Source organism: Podarcis bocagei, assembly GCF_964188305.1.
Source record: "Podarcis bocagei genome assembly, chromosome: 7".
NCBI lineage: Eukaryota > Metazoa > Chordata > Lepidosauria > Squamata > Lacertidae > Podarcis > Podarcis bocagei.
In genome coordinates this window covers 57,644,426-57,667,001 of record NC_138132.1, presented here as the reverse complement: position 1 = coordinate 57,667,001, position 22,576 = coordinate 57,644,426, and the positions used below count along the sequence as shown (strand labels likewise).

The following is a 22,576-nucleotide window of genomic DNA, read 5'->3' as shown; positions in this document are numbered from 1 at the left end:
CCACCTAAACATTAGGAAGAACTTCCTGACAGTAAGAGCTGTTCGACAGTGGAATTTGCTGCCAAGGAGTGTGGTGGAGTCTCCTTCTTTGGAGGTCTTTAAGCAGCTGTCTTTAATGATTCTATGATTCTATGAATGCCGAAAACCCAGAAGTAAATGCTTCCATTTTCGAATGCGTCTCAGAAGTCAAAAGGCTTCCGCTGAGGTACCACTGTATTTTTCTCAATTTTGTCTGTAAATTTGCTGACCGACCTTTGCACCTCTGCTTTTGGACATTTCAGAAGTTGAACGGTCTTCCGGAATGGATGATGTTCGAAAACCAAGGTTCCACTGTACCTTTTAAGGAACAGAGCCTGTGCATTAGGAAAAGAGAGGGAAGGATACTGAGGGAATGGATTGGCTGGCCACAAAAAAGCATTCCTAAACTTCCTTCTCTTCCTCTTTCTGCTTTGGAAATGTTGATTGAGGGACAAACCAATGAGAATGTTGTTTCTCTAAAGCAAAACCAAAGTGGAGGTTTGTTGTTTCTAATATTTAGTGGTATAGATTGCATTTATTTATCCACAAAGAACTTAGCACAGGCTACATTGACTCTTATGTTTGACTGCCTTGGAACAGCCTTCTGCAGATGTGGCTGGTTTATAACTCCCATCAGCCCTGACCATTGGCCATATTGGATGAGACTGATGGGAGCTGGAGTCTAAAACATCTGGAAGGTACCAGGTGGGGCTCTTGGTGGATGTTTCACCATGAAACAATCCTAATCAGGGATTGTTTCATTCTGACCCACAGTCTGGTAGTTTGAGGGTTTTCTTATGCTATTTTCTTTAATTAAAGATTATATAAGCAGAAGCCGTGGTATAAAGAAGCCTGAAACACTTTGAAGCAGCTAATCTGCCTATTGTTATTTTTCATGTGGTCAAAATACATTTAGTAAACACAGTGTTGTTTATTCACAGGAGGCTAGGTTCAAGCTGGTGGTACTGGCATGCAAAGGACTACACAGCTTGGGACAAGGATACCCAAAAGATATTCTCATCCCTTCTACACCCAAACTTCTGCAGAAGAGGGCATCCTGCAGATATTGTCTCTTTACGAGGTCCATTCCACATCATGTAGGCATCAACCCTTTGATCAGACATTACTACTACTACTACTACGTCACTTTACTCATAAAATAAGTCAAATGAACCTACAAACTATTGTCTTTCCAGCACTCGTTCAGTGACTTTCGTCTTTCAACAAGCTTTTGAAGTGGAGATTTTTAAAACATATATCACAATTGTGTGAATTTTAAATTGTTTTATACTGTATATACAATTGTTTTTATATGGTTTTTTTTAAAAGACAACAACAAGCATGTGTAATTGATTTGATTGTTTAAAATATGCAGTCCTTTGGTATATGGCTTTGAGATAGGGATGTGATTTTTCAAAATCTCTGTTATAATTTTCTAAAACTCGCTCGCACTCATTCCTTATCCCGACTTCTCATGAGCTGGCTCAGCGGCCCTCAGTCCCGTAGGCTCATTACTCTGATGCTCGGCTGCCTTGTCAATTTCTTTCTCTGTTGCGTGCCTGTTGCGAGGTCTTCCAATTAGGCACAGTGGAGTCTGCTGGGAACGAGGCATCCATCAAGGAAGGCTAAGCGGCAGAGCTGAAGGAACAGACTAAACAAGATGTAAACTGGAAGGCTCCGCTCCGCCCTGTGCACTGCCACTCCACATGACTGAGCAGGGTTAGATTGGCCAGGTGGTAAAAAAACACAGGCCAGGCTTCAAGTGAGGAGCTGCCAGATCCTTGGCAGGCTCCGGTTGAAATGCTAACAGCAACCAGGTCTAAAAAACTCACCGGTGAACAAATACAGACTTTAATACACGGTTGTGGCCTCGCAGAGCAATGGGCCAGATGCGGCTCTCAAGTCCTATCCATTTGGCCCTTGGCACTCTCAGACAGCCTTCCCTCCTCATTCCTCAGCTGTAGGATGCTAGCATCCAAAATGCATAAGTAAAGAGTCAATTGCAAGAACTATAGAACTCTGCAATGTCATATATCTGAGGCAGTTGTGGCAGTTGGTACAGTTATGGCAGTTAGCAGAACAGTCTTAAGAGTTAGAGCAGCAGGTACACTGTCTGCCTCAGAGAGAGTTAGTCTGTAACAGTTTAACCTATGTAAGACATATTTAAGAAACATCCACCTGCTTTGTGTTTTTAATCTGCATCTGCAAGTACAAGTTATTGGTTCTTTAAACTTTCAAAGAGCGTGTCTTGCATAGTTTTTATAGGAGGGGAAAAGACAACTAATTAAAGGGTAACACGACCCAGGGCTATCTTCCGCATTCCCTAGCAAATGGAAACTAGAGTCTAATTCCCACATCATCAGACCTGCTCAACACCCTCCTGGAATGTAAGAACTAAGAAGGGCCTGCTGGATCAGGCCAATGGTCCACCAAACCAGCATCTTGTTCTCACAGTGGCCAACCAAGTGCCTGTGGGAAACCCTCTAGCAGGATCCAAACACTCTCCCCTCCTGTGGTTTCCAGCAACAGGTATTCAGCAGCATTTACTGGAGGCACAGCATATTCATCCTGGCTAAATAGCCATTGATAGTGTGGTGATGGACTCCTTGAAGGTGGCCCTTTGTCGGATCAGCAGATGGATCAAGTGAGGGCGATCCGCAGAGCTAAGACCTTCCAGATCTTGCCACTGTCACTCAAAGGGAACTAGAGCAGTTATCCCATCACGCTCTCCGGGCACTGCTTTGCCAACACAGAAAAGGCAAAGAGTGGCACTTTCCACTGCTCCATGGAGGGCCCCTTGGCATTTTGGAGAAAGGCCTCCAGCAACAGCTCGACCTGCACAGCTTTCCCACTGAATTCGTCCAAAAATTGGTGGAGCAGGGCATGGATTTTCAGTGAAATGCCCTTGACCGCAAGGTCCCTGGCCAGGTAACACACTGCCTCCAGGAGCTGCTCTGGAGGCAGGTAGGCATCAAAGACCATGGGAAGAGTATAGCTGTTATGCAGTAATAACTCTGGGGAAGGTCCTTCAGTTGGGTTGAGGATCCACCGAGCCCTAAGGATTGCCTCCCAGCCCCAGGTTGTTTCCTTCAGCATGGCTTCCTTGCGCCGCATGACAGGCAGGAGGTTGCAGAGTGTCTCTGCTGCCTCACAATCACAGCTGGCATCTGGCTCTAGCACACAGAGACCCAGGACTGCCACCATCTTGCCCAGGATGGATTCTGAAGCTCTACAGAAGGGTGTATATTTGCTTCCAACAGGAGGCCTGAAAACTTCTGAAGAGCCTTGCTGCGGACCTCTTTCTTCCAGCTCTGCAGGCCAGCCAGGACAGAAGCTAGCTGGACCTGGAGTTCTTCCTGGCTGAAGCCCTCCAGCAAAATGCCACCGGGCTCAGCAGCACCCAATGGTGCTGGGACACTCAGAAGAACGTCCTCCTCTTCTCCTAGGCAGCAGACTGAGATGGTGTCAAACTCAAAGTCAGTGCTCATGGTCATCAATTTTCAGACAGCAATCGGTCAGATTTAATTTTCTGCACACATCTACTTCTTCAGACAGCCGATAATCTAGGGCCATTGTATTTTGATAGATAGCCTCTTTCATTTTGGAGCTTTGGTCTGAGAATAAATCTTAACACTGTGGCCGTGCGATTGGTAATTATCTCTACCATGGCTTGGATATGGATAAGGCGATTCAAGATGTATACTGAGGTACGGTACCCTTGCATACCATCCTGACGCCAAGTGGCTGGGCCAAATTATTTAATGATACGAGTGGGGGGGGCATTCCTGGGTTTTCCATGTTTGGGTATCTCCTATCAAGGATGCTTCAGCCGATCTCTTGTGCCTCAGATCATCGTGCAGCGGGACAGCCAGCTGACCTCCTACTTCACTGGGGAGGAAAAAGAACTTAGGCATGAGTATCCCTACATAACAAACCAAAGGGCCACAATAAATGTGATAATGTGTACCCCTGGAAATCCTTGAGTGTGCTTCTAATAGAGAAGTTATGGTAACCTGTTGCTTTATGAAACTGATGATTTTGCAAGTTGCCGTCTCCACCCCAATTGGGGCAGAAATACAGCTAATACGTTGAATCACAAAGATACGGCTCAAAGCTAGAATGTAAGTTGCTACATGGTGCAAATGGCTACAATTAACACAGGTTCCCAACTTGCACAGTACCATAATGTAACAAAATACAGTGAGAATCAAACATGAATCAGCACAAATTGCCAGAGCTTATTGTGCACGTGTAAAACATGAAATAAGGTAATGATGTATATGATTGGTGAAAATTGAAATGCTTTGTTTGAAATGTTCTAAATACCACCACCTGGACCATTGGGTGGGGTTGCAGTTTCGCAGAACTATCAGACTGTAACCTTTTGCTTTGCAATAAACGTTGGACTCCCAACTCCTCGCGTTTCTGAGTTTTTTATTGACATAGACTCAGGAGATAAGCTATTTTTGGCTTACAACAACAGTCCTCTCTGAATTTTTCTAATTGTCTTTTAAAACCATCCAGGTTGGTGGCTATTAGTACCTTCTGTGGGAGTGAGTTCCATAGTTTCACTATGCATCGCATGATGTGTCCCTGAGCTCTGGCAACTCTGGAAGGTAGGAAACCAGTCCACAGTACCAAGTTAAATTTGAATCTTCTCAAAGGGTCTTGAGAAGATTTTGTCCAGAAAAGGCAGACCATAAATCTTCTTTTATCAACCACTTGCCAAACACAAATTTAAGAAGAAATTCCCTTCCCTTCACCCTTGTTCTCTTTCCCCACTCCTTCCCAAATTCAGACCGAAATTCTCCTCAGAGAGGTTTAGGCTCCATCCTAAGCTAAACTACTATTAGATCCACAACCTCTTTTCTGTAGTGATGCAGAATATGACGCAGAAGAGTGCATCTGAGCATGTGCAGTGAACCCTCCTCTTACCACTAACTAAAACAAAAGTCTTTAGGTTTAATCCATGGCTTCTAAATGCATTTGAGCCACGAGATGTCTTCTGTTAGAAATTAAGCACAGTGTTTCCTCTGAAAACTCATTTTTTTTTAATGATAAATAAAATTAGATTGTAGCTCCCTCTTGTGGAAGCAGCACCATTTAGCTGTCGTTTAAGTTTAGCAGTGCCAAGGAATGCATACAGTACTTGTATAGTTAGCATATTTATCTAGCATACTGAAAGTATTCTTAAAATCACTGCCGCATACTAGCACAGAAACTCTGTGAGGCAGCAAATCAGCCCATGGTTGTAATAATCCAGTTTTGATGGAAGGTACTGTTGCTCTTAGTATATCTGACTTGGTAGAAGGCATCTGGAACCAATGGCCTTCTGTCACAGCAATTCAGCCTTCTCGGCTGCAGCTGGACTTCAGCCCTCACTTATAAACACTTCAGGAATTTGGGATAGCCCTGACCTTCAAACAAGCATCTCAGCAGCTGGTCCCAGGAACTAGGCCAAACAGCTGCATATGTTATACTCTATGCTTTAAAAAAACAAAACCAAAACCAAAACCAACAGCCCCCGAATTCTGTTGCCAATGTTATTTTCCCTTTGCTAATTTTCATATTTTCAATTTCTTTTCTCACCTATTAAAGGAGAATGGTAAAAAAGAAAGAAAGGGAGAACTTTACAGCAGTGAACTGGTGTTGTGCAGTGTGTTATCTGTAAAATGAATTCAGGCTCTACCAGGAGCTAGCTTATTATGAACAGTGTTTATACAATTCCCTGGCAGGCCTCTTAACATGAACCTGCAGCAGTTTTGTCCTCCCATCTCCCAGAGGGAGAAGAGAATCTGGGTTGCACTGAAGGGGACAGCTCATAGTTAATTCACAGTGCCTGGGTGCTCAGGATGAAATATTTCTACCTCATGGTGGAAATGATACATAGAGTACTAATTGACTCATTTTCCCCAGGAGATTTTTTTTTTTGTTCTGATGAAACCATTAATATTTTACAAATCAGTCCTAATAAAGGTGAGGAACAGTGTGCGGAAGGACTTCCTTGCTGGCAGGAATGACAATGATGTGGTTTTGTATTTCCAGTTCCCACCAGAGTGATTACGTACATTTTGCTGAGCATCAGCAAATTCTATCCAGAACAGTGCTCATTCTCTGCAGGAGACAGCCTTTTGTCTGTGTATGTATCCGTATAAGAGACCAATTCTGTGCTACAAATATGTTTGCAAACGTGACATAAAGGTTGGCAACATTCAACCCGAGGTGTGAGAATCCCTTGCAGATGACCACAGTATCTGGACGCAATCAGTCAGGTCATGTAGCCACAGCAATGAGCAGAGGAAGAATGACTGCTCAGATGCATCATGTACCAGCACAACTAGCTGCATTCATCTGCCCCAGTTGCAACAAAACAGGTCTTTCCTGCATTGACCTCTACAGCCACACCAAGCACTGTAACTCTCCAGTGACTTGATTTCACCCCCAAAGGTGCACTCCTTCATAGTCTCCCAAGACAGATGGATGCCGACCAACAGAAGATTGTGTAGTATGTGAGAAAGGGACCGGATGAATGGAGGATCACCAAAACTGTGGATGAGATCACACAAGATGTAGAGACTGTTGGAAAGAAGAATGTTAGACCACAGTCTTATACATCCAAGTGGCAAGTGGAGGGCTTGACTCTCTAGGTGGGTGAGAGTGCTAATAATAATAATAGGAGCTGGCTGCAGATAATACCACAGACCCTTGGTGGGGTCTGCCTTCCTCTGCTCCCCTCTCCCAATTAACCTCTGTCTCCGGGGCCTGCACATGGGCCATAAGCTAGGGAGAGTTTTACAAACTTTTCATGCACACACTTTTTAACATGCATCAGGAATTCAGTTTTACTAGCAAAGCGGAGGTTAAACTAGTCTCTTTCCAGCTCCGGGAGGAGTGCGGGGAGCGTCTGCGCAGCACACCTACACACTGTAGATGACACACTAACGTGTTGCAACAAACAGTTTGGAAAGTTCTGAGCTAGGGCAACCCTATGACATCACCAGGGACTGCCCCTAGGTCTTAGGTTTGGAAATCTCAGGGTCTGGGATGTTCCTCACATGGCAACCCTATTCTTGTATAAAGATTCACAACACACAGCTAGACTCTAGCCTACAGGTTCTGCTTGGTCCAAGATAGTTGGTTGTCTGTCTGACTCACTACAGTGCATTTACCAGTAAATTCAACCCCTCAAATAGTTGCCAGGGTTGTAAACAATTTGAGGAGGCCATGGCAGTGTGCAGAGCATGCCTGCGAAACTGATTTGCAGACAAGTGAAACGGAAACCAGACTTAGGCTTCTCATTTCCGATTGAGTTGGAAGTTAAATCACTTCACATATGGCACTTTACATAAGATTACAAATTAACAACAAGGCTCACACAAGGCAATGAGAAATGTAATCAAAGGGAAATGAGTGGAGGCATAAACACAGCAGGGCTAGTTATCAAGAGCAAACGCACGTCAAACTCACTTGGGGTCCCCAGCTGAAAACGATAAGAACGTAAGAAATGCCCTGTCAGAGCAGACCAAAGGCCCATTCAGACCAGCAGGCTGTCCTCACAATGGAGAACCAGGTGCCCCTACAGGAAGGCCAGAAGCAGGACCCAAGTAAAATCATTGCCCTCCAAGAGAGACCAGTACCTTAGAAAAATTATTTGGTTTCTCAGCATTAAATATGGAGGGGCCACAAATAAACACAAGCACATGAAAAAATGCTGGTCTTACTCAAAGGGCACACATTTTACATGACTAACTTAGGTCCATTTATTTCAATGGGTCTACTCTGAGGAGGCCATTGGCCTTCCTCAACCCTAATCTGGAATGATGAAATAGATTTAATCTCAGCTGCAGCCTCTACTGCTACCCAACCTAGCGTCTTCCAGTTGTTGTCGGACTACAACTCTCATCATCCCTGACCATTGGCCATGTTGACCAGGCTGATTGAAGTTGTAGTCTTAAATATCTTGAGGGCACTAGGTTTGGGAAGGATACCCTGTTGCCTTTTCATTGTGGCCTTTCTGAACTGTAGACGTCTGGAATAGTACTGGAGAAAATGTGCCTCTTCTGTTGTTGACAGATTAGAATTGCATTTTAGGAAGTTCAGTTGTGGGTAGTGTGTCCTCGTCTGCTGAATGTCAGCATTGCTTAGTCTAGCAAATGAATACTATCAGGACAAGAGGCAGCCTTCATTTAAGCACTAGTCCAATCCCATTCAGCACATTTAAACCTGGTGATTTCCTGTGGGAATCCCACAAGAGGGCACCAGTTCCTATAATCAGCATCTGAGTTCAATCTCAAGGATTGCAAACTATTGATCTCCAAGAGAAGAGTCTTTCTTGATTCAATTGGTTCAGTTTCTATAGCTAACTTGAACGGTTCTTCAGCCTGATCCATGCGTGCAGTGACACCACACATGACCCCCCCAACCTTCAAATATGGATATGCACAGTGAATTGCGAGATTTATCTGGTGAAATCAGGCTACCTGCAATGGATTTCATGCACTGAAAACCCAGTGTGCAGCAGCTGTGTAAAAGGTCAGTTCCATGCTAGAATTCATAATAAAACTGCCAGCGGCATAATGCTGTTATACAAATCTATGGTGCAACCACACTTGGAATACTGTGTACAGTCCTGGTCATCTCACCTTAAAAAGGCATCTGAAATATACTCGGAATCGAGTGTGAATTTCATGCCTTTTATTCAGCTCATAGTAGTAATGAATGAAACTTTCCCCAAAACGTCTAGCTATATATACATTATTTACACAATGGGCCCCGCGTGATTGGCTAATTCCGTCTGCTCCTGTAGGCCAATCAGGTTGTGGATTCACCTCCTCCAGAAGCCTGATTGGCTGCTCCTGCAGGCCAATCACGTCGCTGATTCGCTTCCACCTGGAGCTGGATTGAGTGGCTCCTGTGGATCAATCAGACTGCTGCATTCTGGATCCTATTGTTCTAGGATTCAGCTCAGTACATAACAGCATCTCTCATAATACTAGAACCCAGAGCCTTCCAATGAGCTGAATGTTGGAAAAATTGGGACATACAAAAAGGAGATACTTCTTCACACCGTGCATGGTTGAACTATGGAATTTACTCCCATAAAAGGTAGTTACACCCACCAACTTGGATGGCTTTGAAAGAGAATAAGGGTATTATTGGCAACTAGCCGTGATGGCTAGGCTAGGATCCACTTCCACTGTTGGAGAAAGTATTCCTCTGAATACGAGTTGCTGGGATTCACAAGTGGGGAGATTGCTGTTGCGCTCAGGTCCTGCTTGCAGGCTCCCCATGGGAATCTGGTTGGACACTGTAAAAAATAGGACTAGACGGGCCTTTGGCCTAATCCAGCAGTTAGGCTCTTCTTATGTAGGCCATGGGTGGCCAATATGGTTCTCTCCACAGGTTCTTACTACATCTCCTAGAATCTTTTATTATGGGTCATGATATGTGGGGCTGCCCATTCCACCCCCGAGCCTTGTGGTCCAAAGTGGTACATTTTAAAGAGACAGGCTTCCTACCTCAGTGAGAATTAAGTCTTTGAGTCTTAATTGGCCACAGCCTTTTCCCATATACAATTGCAAAAGCTTTGGAAGCATTTCTTCTGTCTCCAATGTGCAGGCTTTCAGTGCTGTTGCTGATGTAGCTGAGATGTCGCCATTGGTGTTTAGAAATCAAGGGAGGTGTTTAGGTGTTTAGGGAGGTGTATAGAAATCAAGCCCCTGCTCCCCTCAACCCCCCCAACCTTTCAGTAGAAGGAAAGGGGACCTTGTTGAGAGTATAGGACTGGAAAGCCAAGGGAGGGGCAATGGCATAGATGCCAACTCCCAGGGGACCTGGGTGCCTGAGCACCCACAAAAATCCCCATGAAGGGACTGGGCACCCATAAATTTTGGTGCCAGGGCCATGCAAGCTTCATGACATCCACGGCCCTGGGCACCCATGGTCACAGGGCTAAGTTGGTACTCCTGGGAAGTGGAGTATTCTGGCAATGGGCATGTTCCATTCTGCAACGTTTTGTTGCAGGTTCTATTTGTTTAAAGCTAATTTCTCTCTCCCCATCTCTTATTCTTGCTGCTGACCACCCTTTCTCTCTTAATGAATGCATTTCCAGCTTGCTACTCACCATCCTCTGCCTGGCTAGGCTTGTCAACTTTTCTCTTAGCTTCTGTAGCAATTAGCAGCCGACAGCATTCATCCTTGTAAAAAGCTTCACCAGCTAATTCCTGCAAGACAGGTCATTTTAAACCAACTATACCATTTTTTCTTGGTCTGTTGCCATCTACAGGTCACCCCAGGTCACTTCTGTGACTCCAACAAGTTTTCCTCAAAGTGTTCCAATAGCAGCCATCAAACCAAACTTTTCAATTTCCCTTATTTCTCTAAACAAGCATAGCTGTGGCCCAGTAAAATTACTGTAATGTAATTTTACCTTACTTTTAAAAACACACTTGGTCCTTAAAAAAAGAATAAACACCATGACATGTAGCTTTTAATATCCATCATTGCACATTCACACGAGACGTTTATTTTATTTTATTTTTGAATTGTGCCACACAAAAGGTGGCTGTGTAGACAGAAGTCCTTTCTTTTGGCATTCTTGACCAGTATTGATACATTAAACAGAAAGCACCAGGCTGCAATAAATAAAGCATTCTGATGGAAGCATATGAATATCTGATTGGAAAGAGGGAGAGGTATTTCATTTCAGATCTCCTTTTCCAAAAAGTCTGAGAGAGGCTTCTGCAGTATGGAAAAGAAGATCTGGTCCCATTTCTGAAAGAACACGCAGTCTAATTTTGGAGGTGCCAGATTGAAAGCGGTAGACGAGAGTTTGTAAGAAGGCTTGATGAGGTGGGAGGAGAACATTTGCTCAGGATCTGCATTTTTCTAGGTTACAGGGAAATAGGGATGGTATGGGTGGCTTAATTCAGTTCCATCTCAATCTTGCTGGCCCTCATTCATAGCTCTAATCTGTGCTGTTTGGAGCTGATTTTTATTTTTATTTTTGATTAAAAAATGCATGAATTCTGCATGATTTGTAAAACATAAAACACACATTTGAAATGTAAGATATGCCCCTTTCTATTTTTAAAAGTATGTAGTAAGTTTTATTATGCTTAGGCTGAAATACTCTGGAGAGTGGTTTCAAGGCTAACCTTTACGTAGCGCACTAAATGTCAACTACTTTCCACATTTGTAAGACATCAGTCTTTTAGTGTGGCGGCACCCACTATTGACACGGTTCTCTTTTGGGCAGCTGCTGAAAACATTTTTTCCAGCATGAGGCAGCATGGTGTAGTGGCAGCATGGTGTAGAGCAGACCTGGGAGACCCATATTCAAATCCCTGCTCAGTCATAAAGGGTAAATAATCTTCTGTCTAATTTACTGTAATTAGTTAAAGCTATGAAAAATTAATAAAAATCTTAAGTGAAAAAAGAATCTTCTGTCTAACATAATATTTGTTCTACTATATTATTAAATACTATTTTTCCTTTACACTGTTCATTGCTTTTTCATAGAATCATAGAATCATAGAGTTGGAAGAGAACACAAGGGCCATTGAGTCCAACCCCCTGCCAAGCAGGAAACACCATCAGAGCACTCCTGACATATGGATGTCAAGCCTCTGCTTAAAGACCTCCAAAGAAGGAGACTCCACCACACTCCTTGGCAGCAAATTCCACTGTCGAACAGCTCTTACTGTCAGGAAGTTCTTCCTAATGTTTAGGTGGAATCTTCTTTCTTGTAGTTTGGATCCATTGCTCCATGTCCGCTTCTCTGGAGCAGCAGAAAACAACCTTTCTTCCTCCTCTATGTGACATCATTTTATATATTTGAACATGGCTATCATATCACCCCTTAACCTCCTCTTCTCCAGGCTAAACATGCCCAGCTCCCTTAGCCGTTCCTCATAAGGCATCGTTTCCAGGCCTTTGACCATTTTGGTTGCCCTCCTCTGGACACGTTCCAGTTTGTCAGTGTCCTTCTTGAATTGTGGTGCTCAGAACTGGACACAGTACTCCAGGTGAGGTCTGACCAGAGCAGAATACAGTGGCACTATTACTTCCCTTGATCTAGATGCTATACTCCTATTGATGAGGCCCAGAATTGCATTGGCTTTTTTAGCTGCCGCGTCACACTGTTGGCTCATGTCAAGTTTATGGTCAACCAAGACTCCTAGATCCTTTTCACATGTACTGCTCTCAAGCCAGGTGTCACCCATCTTGTATTTGTGCCTCTCATTTTTTTTGCCCAAGTGCAATACTTTACATTTCTCCCTGTTAAAATTCATCTTGTTTGTTTTTGCCCAGTTCTCTAATCTGTCAAGGTCGTTTTGAAGTGTGATCCTGTCCTCTGGGGTGTTAGCCACCCCTCCCAATTTGGTGTCATCTGCAAATTTGATCAGGATGCCCTTGAGTCCATCATCCAAGTCGTTGATAAAGATGTTGAATAAGACCGGGCCCAAGACAGAACCCTGTGGCACCCCACTAGTCACTCTTCTCCAGGATGAATAGGAACCATTGATGAGAACCCTTTGGGTTCGGTCAGTCAGCCAGTTACAAATCCACTGAGTGGTAGCATAGTCAAGACCGCATTTTACCAGCTTCTTTACAAGAATATCATGGGGCACCTTGTCAAATGCCTTGCTGAAATCAAGGTAGGCTACATCCACTGCGTTCCCTTCATCTACCAGGCTTGTAATTCTGTCAAAAAACGAGATCAGGTTAGTCTGACATAACTTATTTTTCAGAAATCCATGCTGACTATTGGTGATCACAGCATTCCTTTCTAGGTGCTCACAGACTGTTTGCTTAATGATCTGCTCCAGAATCTTCCCTGGTATTGATGTCAGACTGACTGGGCGATAATTATTTGGGTCCTCTCTTTTCCCCTTTTTGAAAATAGGGACAACATTTGCCCTCCTCCAGTCTGCCGGGACTTCGCCTGTTCTCCAGGAATTCTCAAAGATGACTGCCAGTGGTTCTGAGATCACATCTGCCAGTTCTTTTAATACTCTTGGATGCAGTTCATCTGGCCCTGGAGACTTGAATACATCTAGACTAGCCAAATATTCTTGTACTATCTCCTTAGTTATTCTGGGCTGTGTTTCCTTTGCTGAATCATTTGCTCCAAATTCTTCAGGTCGGGCATTGTTTTCTTTATTGGAGAAGACTGAGGCAGAGAAGGCATTGAGGAGTTCAGCCCTTTCTGTGTCCCCTGTTTGCATTTCACCATCTTCTCCTCTGAGTGACCCCACTGTTTCTTTGTTCTTCCTTTTGCTACGAACATACCCATAAAAGCCTTTTTTGTAACCTATAATCAAAACAAATGACTCCATTGATTAGATCTGAATTTCATTTTTCTTAATTCATCCAACAGTTTTTCAATTGATCTGAGTTCCCCTTATTTTCACTGGAACTATGAACTTGTATGCACATTTTATTTGGTGGGAGAATTGCAAAGCAAAATTAAAAGAAGAACAAATTTTGGAAAAAGGCTGTATTCTGGTTTGTGCGTTCTTTCAGAAAGTGTGATTTAGGGAGGTTTGCTTTCAGTGCGAACTGAATTGAAATTTTTCCTTGTTCTTTTTCCAGACTAGTGGGAATTTTGTCACTTTGTTGATAACCTTCCAAGGTAAAGGTAAAGGACCCCTGGACAGTTAAGTCCAGTTGAATTTGACTATGGGGTGTGGTGCTCATCTCGCTTTCAGGCCGAGGGAGCTGGCATTCATCTGCAGACAGCTTTTTGGGTCATGTAGCCAGCATGACTAAAGCGCTTTTGGTGCAACAGAACACTGTGACTGAAACCAGAGCACACAGAAATGCCGTTTACCTTCCCTATAGTGGTATAGTGGTACCTATTAATCTACTCGCACTGGTATGCTTTCAAACTGCTAGGTTGGCAGGAGCTGGGACAGAACAACAGGAGCTCACCCCGTTGTGTGGATTCGAACTGCTGACCTTCTGATCAGCAAGCCCAAGAGGCTCAGTGGTTTAGACCACAGCACCACCCGTGCCACCTGCCACCTTCCAAGGATACATCACATAACTTTTCTCCTTAAAGATACAGTGCAGGGCAAGGGGGCAGTGAACCAACTCTGGGAGAAGAGTGTGTGAATGGAGAAAGTTGTCGGGGGCGGGGAGAGGGGAGAAAGAAGAAAACAGATTCTGATTAAATTGACTGAATCCATGTCAGGCGCGCGGAGAGCTCTGAAAGAGATTTCCCAAGCTCAAAGCCATAATCTACTCAGGAACCATAAGAAGCATTAGAAAACAATTTGACAAAATGGGGAAAAATTGGTCCCCAGATATCAACGAGGGCAGCAAGGAAAAGAGAGGCAGAGAGCATATAAATGTGTTTTTGAGTTACTGGTTTAAAAACAGAACTAAACTGTTTTGTATGTGCTGCTCTTCTTTCCTCGGTTAGTTTTAAATTTGAATTTAGTGTATTGTATCAAACTAAGTCCTGCTCAAAGTAGACCCACTGAATGAATGGCCCTAAATTTGTCATGTCACTGAACTTAAGCAGGTCTACTCTAGCAGTGAATACCACCCAATGGCTCTCCTCCATCAGACTTGAATATAACCATACCTGATTTTCTTGGAGATACAGTGGCAAATAACAAATTATTTACTGCTTCTTTCCTTTAAAAGCCCTATAAAAGGGTGAGCTTAGGGTCACCCCTGAACAACTGAGAGTACGTGTAGAATCTGTCCTGGTTGCAGAAGCACTATCCTATATTCTGAAGGATTCCAACAGATATTGATGAATTTTGAACAAACTATGCTTCTGATAGGTGTGATGGCAACACGTTGGAATTTTGGGTGCAACTTAGCTTGTAGAAGAGAGGTTTTTCATGGGTTAAAACAGACAAAGAGTTAGGACCTTCAGACTCTCCCTGTATCTTTAACTTCTTGAGCTGATCTCTCTAACTCTTTCATGTTAGAATGATACGTCTTAGGTTGCATCCTGCTTTACAACATCCTCCTCCTCACATTTTTTCTCTTGGACTTCAAGATGAGAGAGGTAACCTTGGAGCTGTAATCTGAGAACAAAGGAGCGAGCATGTGGCTACCTTTGTTCTTCTCCAGACAAGTGGGAACTTTCCTGTCCAGGTTCTGCATTACAGCTGACAATATTTAATTTACTCCAGAATTATTTTCTTTCTTTCTGTGTTTACAGGACCAGGGGCGGAGGAAGCCTCTCAGGCACCTGGGGCGGTGCCCCGAGGGGCAGTGTGAACCGCCCCTAGGGACACGGCGCATGCAGCTTCTTCTAGGGACATGGCACACGTGGCACCCATTATAGCTCGGACCGTCTGCTGTAGGGTGGCTGAGGTCGCATGGCGTGCTGCATCCCTATGGGCATCCCTATTGGCATGGCGGCAATCCACTCAGGGGAGATTTTGTCATCCCCCCCCGGATGACACCCAGGGTGGACCACCCCCACCACACACCCCTTTCTCCACCACTGTACAAGACACACTCTGACTGGCAGCAGCTCTCCAGGGTTTCAGACACAGGTATCCACCAGCCAGGGATTGAACCCAGGACCTTCTGAATGCAAAACTGAGCTACACTTAATTTAAAATGAACACAAGAAGCTGGAATGAAGCTCCAATGATGTAGAAAGCTACCTTGTAGACAATAGGTCCATCTAGCCACCACTGGCATTTACTCATCAGCTGTCCAACTCCTTTAGCAAGAGTAGCAGGGATTGAGCCATGCATATTCCAGCTGTGGGACTCTTTTACTCTGATTTCACAGCATGGCTCACAGGCAGCCTTGATCAGGTGATCCTATGTGAAGGAAGCTGCAGAGTCTGGCCAGATCTGGAAATGGTACAGCCACTTGAAGGAGAAGGTTGTGTTGTGATTCATAATACATTCCCCTTGGGGTGTTGGTGGGGATTTAAGAAGGGATGAATATGTCTATTTTGGTTTCTCTATGTTTCTCAATTTTTCTCATGGAGAAAAGGTTTCCCCTCCTTTCTCATAACAAAAGAATTCATGGGCATCCAGTGAAGCTGAATTATGGAAGATTCAGGACAGATAAACAAAGGACTTCGTGCATAGCTAAACTGCTGAACTCACTTCCACAGGAGGAGCGATGGCCACCAGCATGGATGGCTTTAAAAGAGAACTGGACAAATTCACAGAGGAGAGGGCAATCAGTGGCTACTAGCCATGATGGCTTTGTTCTGTCTCCACAGTCAGAGGCAGGAATGCTTCTGCAAACAAACCACTGGAGACCACATTAGGGGAGAGTGCTCTTGTTCTTTAATCCTGCTTGCTGCTTTCCCACAGGCATCTTGGGAGAACAGGATGCTAGACTAGACAAGACATTGGCCTGATCCAGAAAAGGCTCTTCTTACATTCCCCTATTATTTACATTTTGCATATGCAGCTTTCCTAACATACAATTTTGCAAGCACTCTGCCCACTTTCATTATTTTTGCACATTATTTTCCTCAGTATATACACACTTTTCTCTAATACATGCATTCCTGTACCCTTTTTCTTTTTGGAAAGGGCACCACAAAATTTTGGAGAACAGAGAATTTTGAAGGCTATTACTTTTTCAGGGTTAGATGTTGCACCCACACCCCTAGCTGGGGGTCATTTGAGGAACTGGCCTTGTCAAAGCATTTGCCTCTGAGCATATGGGAATTAAGGAGATTCATTATTAAACGGCTCTGCATAGTTCTAAGTGCATTAGATCCCAGCACAAAAAGACAAAGCGTGATCATTGGTGACAAATGGTTACCTTCTGGGGAAAGTTCAAGTTTTAAAATACAGAGTACCTGGTGGTTTGGGGGAGCCCACCTTTTGCAAAGGAGTCTCCATCTCAGCACAATTGGATTGACACTTTCTGTTTCCAGTGGAATGAAGCTGATGATCAACAATGACAGCTAGAAGGTGTTTGCTCTATAGAAAGTAGACCTCCTCCCTTCAATATGTATTATAGCCTTGCCATAAACACTGCCACTTTCAAATGGGAAGTGGGGCTGTGGGTGACTGTATTATCTTTAATCAATTTGTTAGCCTTTTAGTAAAGGTAAAGGGACCCCTGTCCATTAGGTCCAGTCATGGCTGACTCTGGGGTTGTGGCGCTCATCTCGCTTTATTGGCCAAGGGAGCTGGCATACAGCTTCCGGGTCATGTGGCCAGCATGACTAAGCCGCTTCTGGCGAACCGGAGGAGCTCACGGAAACGCTGTTTACCTTCCCGCCAGAGTGGTACCTATTTATCTACTTGCACTTTGACATGCTTTGGAACTGCTAGGTTGGCAGGAGCAGGGACCGAGCAATGGGAGCTCACCCCGTCGCGGGGATTCAAACCGCCAATCTTCTGATCGGCAAGTCCTAGGCTCTGTGTGGGACATGGGTGGTGCTGTGGGTTAAAGCACAGACTTTTAGACCACCCTTCAATTCCCAGAGTTCATTGAGAAGAAGCACTGGTTGTTGAGTCACACTGGGAATTGTATCCTTATGACATGAACAGTGGTCTCCTAACAACTGATCATCCTTAAACTGCACTTCCCAGAATTCTACAAGGGAAGCCAAGGCAGTTCAAAGTGGTATGATCATGCTTTAGATGTATAGTGCATATAGGGTCTCTGAGGCATACTGCTCCAGGATGCCCTATCTTTGATCAAAGAGTTTCATATCAGGAATACAAATGTTATTAGAGCAATAGAGGAGAAAGCCCGAGGCCGCAAAGCAAAGCCTGGCTTACAAATCATGTTATGTAACAAAAGAAATTCCTCTAGACTACAAGCTCCCTAAATGAAGATTGCCCCAGATTTACAGCAGTGACGTTGCTGCCTTCAGATCCATGACTGGTATCTTCTTATTGGCAGGAGAGGGGATTGCCAACTGACCAGAAAACGATTGGCCAGGCCTGCTCTGCCTTTCACAGCAGTTGGCCCTGCAGAAATGAGCAAGCAAAGTTTTCCACGGCAAAGAGAAAGAAGCATTCGCCACCTGTTAACTTCTACAGATCAAGGTGATTTCAGAGATGCAGGAGCGGGGAAAAGTAAAATAGTAAAAATGTTGGCAACTGTTAGGAGAAGTTCTCAGTGAGGTTGTTTCTGAACAAGCAGGTGTGATGTAGCAGAACTGCCATCTCAAATGGCAACACCTAGTTAATTTGGGGACATTCTCCATGTTGCTGGGGACCATCAGTGACATGAATCCGCTCTTCCAAATCCTTCTGCTCAAGTGGAACAGAAAATAATATAGCTTAATTGGTGTTAAGTCCTAAATAATGCACCTTTCCATGTTTAAGGCAACCATCAGCATTATGTATCTATATCTATCTATCTATATTCACAGTTGCTTTTTATTTTACAAATATATTGAGGTAGAGTGAGTGTGCTGGAACAAAACTGAGGTGGGTACCTTTCATAAAGAGTTTTACCACCGTCGTGTAAGGCAGGCAAAGTCCAGTTTCAGGCAAGGCAAGGCAAGGCAAAGCATGGCAAAAATAAAGTTCCAGGTAGCACCATGGACAGCTCCATGTTGAGCTCAGACTGGAGATTCATGCAAGTACAGTATCTCAAATGTTGCTTCAGCAACAGACAACCCTATACTGAGATACAAATAGGACTTTAGCTCAGTCTGGACGGTGACCTTTGCTTCCTCTGGGAACAGCCTTTTACAGTTAAAAGGAACTTGTTCTCTTCAGCAGCCATTGGCTGAGACAATATAAGAGAGTCTGCAGTATTTCCCAGTATGAGGAAGCTCTGTGTCAGTGGCCTCCCAGTGGGGATGAATTTCCTTTCCCTGCCACAATGACAAAGTGGGAAGAAGTATTGCTGCAAACCAGTAGTGACAGAATGCATGAAAACAGAGATGTTTGTTGTCGTGAACATTTCCACGCTTTGACACGACAACCTTTCACAGTGAAAATCAAGACTAGCAATAATTTCACCAATTACATGCCCTCTTAAACAATCCAGTAAAATCATCAGCAACTAGGCCCCTGACAACCTTCGAAAACCTCCTCCTAACAACAAAGGGACACGGCAAAGGGATGGTGTCCGCAATATACAAAATAATACTCCAAAATCCCACAAAGCCCCTAGACGTAATCAAAAAATAATGTGAGGATGACATAGGCTATGAGATTAACCCCACTCAGTGGACCAGAATGTGGTCTAACCCCCCCCTTTAAATCCATATCAATGAAAAGGAAAGAACTCACTTGGAAACTCACCTACAGGTAATACCTAACACCTAGGAAATTAGCGCTAATATGCCCGGAACCTCACCAAAATGCTGGAGAGGGTGCACCTCCACAGGGACATACCTCCACATGTGGTGGGAATGCCCCCAAATTCAACTGTTCTGGACAACAGCCATATGAGAAATATGTAAAATAACTAAGCAAATATTAGAAATAACCCAGATTTGGCCCTACTAAACATCTTCCAAGACAATAATGCCCACTGACATCACAAATAACTCATAACCCACCTACTCTCAGCAACCAGAAACATCATAACCAGACACTGAAGAGACCTGTCAGGAGTAAGCATGGACCAATGGTACCGAATAGTATGGGAAACAGCACTACTAGAAAAATTAACCAATAAACTGAAACTGTTGTTGTTGTTTAGTTGTTTAGTCGTGTCCGACTCTTCGTGACCCCATGGACCAGAGCACGCCAGGCACTCCTGTCTTCCAGTGCCTCCTGCAGTTTGGTTAAACTCATGGGGTCAATTAGAAGAAGATGCCTTCACTCCGGTATGGCTCTCCTTTATCACATACACAGTCCAACAAGACAACAACAATAATCCACCAACAGCGTACAAATCAGTATGGCTAACCTGATCCAAAAACACTTACCCACCCCCCACTCACACACGAAAACAAAGTTCGCCACAGCCAATCACAAACAAGCAACCACACCCTAGGCCACCCCCAACTTCTCTCACCACCAAAGGAACACAAGTGAATAGTAAAGAGAACCCACACAAGTGACACTAACACAAAACCCCACACATACATTAAGTAAAATAGAAACATCGCCTCCCGACCCCACCCACCATGGCTCCCTCCGCCTCTTCCCCCCCTTTTCTTCCTAATGTAATCCTAGTGTCTCAAGAAATGAAACTGACCTATGGAAAATGTAACTTGAAAAAAGAGACATTGTGCATACCTTTGTAAACCAAGAAAACTTTAATAAGAAAGAAAGAAAGAAAGAAAGAAAGAAAGAAAGAAAGAAAGAAAGAAAGAAAGAAAGACTAGCAACAATTAAGGGACCAGCCAAGGCGGGATTGGCAGCCCTGTGGAAGGGAATATACGCCTAGCGCAAAACGACAGAGATTTTCTTCTTCGTCTGTGTGGGTGGGAACTTGTGACATCACTCCAGACAGATGGGTGTGTGGGCTGCTGCCCTCCATCCTGGTGGGTGTGTAGTAATTTGGAAAAGCCACCCCCAGCTGGTGCTTCAACAGCTGTTTGCAACCTTTTCCCTAATCTCCCCTCTCTGAAAGGAAAAAAAAAAGCAGATTACCTAGGAATGGAATGAACTGGTCCATTAGGGATGGGTGCTCTTGCCAAGAATCTCATGTTCAGACCGCACCACCACAACAACAGGTGTTGTAGCGTCTGCTGTCCACACTTCCCAAGCCAGCTTCAGTAAGCCAGGGCTGTAATCTCTCGCTGCGTTTCATAATTGTTTATTCTGACAGTTATTCACGTGGGATTAATGCAATCCAGAACAGGCATCAACCCAACATAGGAAAGCATGGAATTCTGTTCCTATGACAAAAAAAAAAATCAATAAAAAGGGTTTTTTTAAAAAATTAAAAAATAAAAAGTCATGTTAATGAGTAGATGGGGTGGGATTTATTAGTTGTACTTTTTTGTGAACCTGCTGTGATTGTAGTATTTATTATTATTATTTTAGACTATCCTTTCAAATCAGGGGTGGGGAACATGTAGCCCTCCAGATGCTGCTAGACTCCAGCTCATGTTGGTCCCAATTTGCATGGCTGGTCATCTGAGAATAGGGGAGCTGTAGTCCAACAATTGGGGATGCGGGTGGTGCTGTGGGTAAAACCTCAGTGCCTAGGACTTGCCGATCGGCGGTTCGAATCCCCGCGGCGGGGTGAGCTCCCGTCCTTCGGTCCCAGCTGCTGCCCACCTAGCAGTTCGAAAGCACCCCTAAGTGCAAGTAGATAAATAGGTACCGCTTTATAGCGGGAAGGTAAACGGCGTTTCCATGTGCTGCGCTGGTGCTGGCTCACCAGAGCAGCTTTGTCATGCTGGCCACATGACCCGGAAGTGTCTCCGGACAGCGCTGGCCCCCGGCCTCTTAAGTGAGATGGGCGCACAACCCTAGAGTTGGACACGACTGGCCCGTACTGGCAGGGGTACCTTTACCTTTACCTTTAGTCCAACAATTTCTGCCCAGAAAAAATATTTTTCCCCACCCCATTAATATATATATAATAAAATCTCTCTTTCATACTAGTGGGTTCTAAGCAACCTTGGAGTACATTCCTGTGCATGTCTCCTCAGAAGTAAGTCCCATTAAGTGGAATGTGGATTATTATTCCCAGATAAGTATAGGATTCCAACCTTTACCTATAAATAGCAGAAATGGTGTGGTCTCAGTTGAAACAATAAATCTCATGGTTCATTTCAAGAAAATCCCTTCCAATAAGGTTTGAGAATATATCTCTCAGAGAATATATCTCCCAAACAGCTCAAAGCTCTGATCCTTAGCTGCCTTGATTTCAACAGTATATTTACTGAGGTTAGGGATCATCTCACAACTGAGCTATTCATCTAATGTGAAATAAAGATGAGAATAACTCTGAGCATGCGGAGAGTGTGTTTGCTGCCACTGGGTAACCGCAGCAGGATGCCAACCCACTAAGCAGTTATGATGCAAGGCTCACAGCTCAAGATAGAGGTGCTTTTCTGACAAGATTCAGCCCCACAAATCTTTTAGAAAGTTTGAATAAATGTTGATGAATGGGAAAACAGCGGTTTTCTTTGCCGGATGTGGTGCAAAGTGGCTAAAGGAGGTTGCTCCCATCTCATTTATGTAATAATGAGAGGGAACTATATCGTGCCTAGATCTGGATTATAAAACCTTCCTGGAAGTGCTGTGTTAGCCAATAGCTTCGCATCTGGAGTCAGAGATCAGGTGGCTGGGGCAGCTGGGAGGAGCGGGGGTTCATTCAAAATAGATCTGCTGAACAGCTAAGAAGATTATTGGGTTTGATTTGCAAGATTAGAGGCTAGAACATTTTGCTTGCCCTGTTTTTCTTCCCCTGGAGACTTTTTAAGGTTGTCACCTTTCCCTCTCTCTCCCCCTCCCCTTCTCCTACCTGCTAGGCTTCATGCTTTTAATTACTGTGATGGAGATTTATTTACCTTGCACTGTCTGTGTGACCATACATACCTGTTGAATTTATGGGAGTTGTTGAGCAGGATTTTAATGATTTACGGACTCTCCAGGCTGCTGAGTTTTTTTGTGGTGAGGGGTGTATATTCTGCAACATGCCATTGATGCAATAATAAAGCATCAGTGATAGA

The 22,576-nt window shown here is 44.1% G+C and overlaps 2 long non-coding RNA genes across 2 annotated transcripts; both read left to right on the top strand.

Annotated features, from left to right (window-relative positions):
- The first annotated feature begins 359 nt into the window (after positions 1–359).
- Positions 360–1,999, top strand: LOC308590958. The gene is made up of 2 exons (XR_014009971.1): positions 360–516; positions 960–1,999. It is a non-coding gene; the product is annotated as an uncharacterized lncRNA (long non-coding RNA).
- Positions 2,000–17,563: 15,564 nt separating this feature from the next.
- On the top strand, positions 17,564–18,086 carry LOC308591423. Its single transcript, XR_014010172.1, has 2 exons — positions 17,564–17,598; positions 17,881–18,086. It is a non-coding gene; the product is annotated as an uncharacterized lncRNA (long non-coding RNA).
- Positions 18,087–22,576: the final 4,490 nt, after the last annotated feature.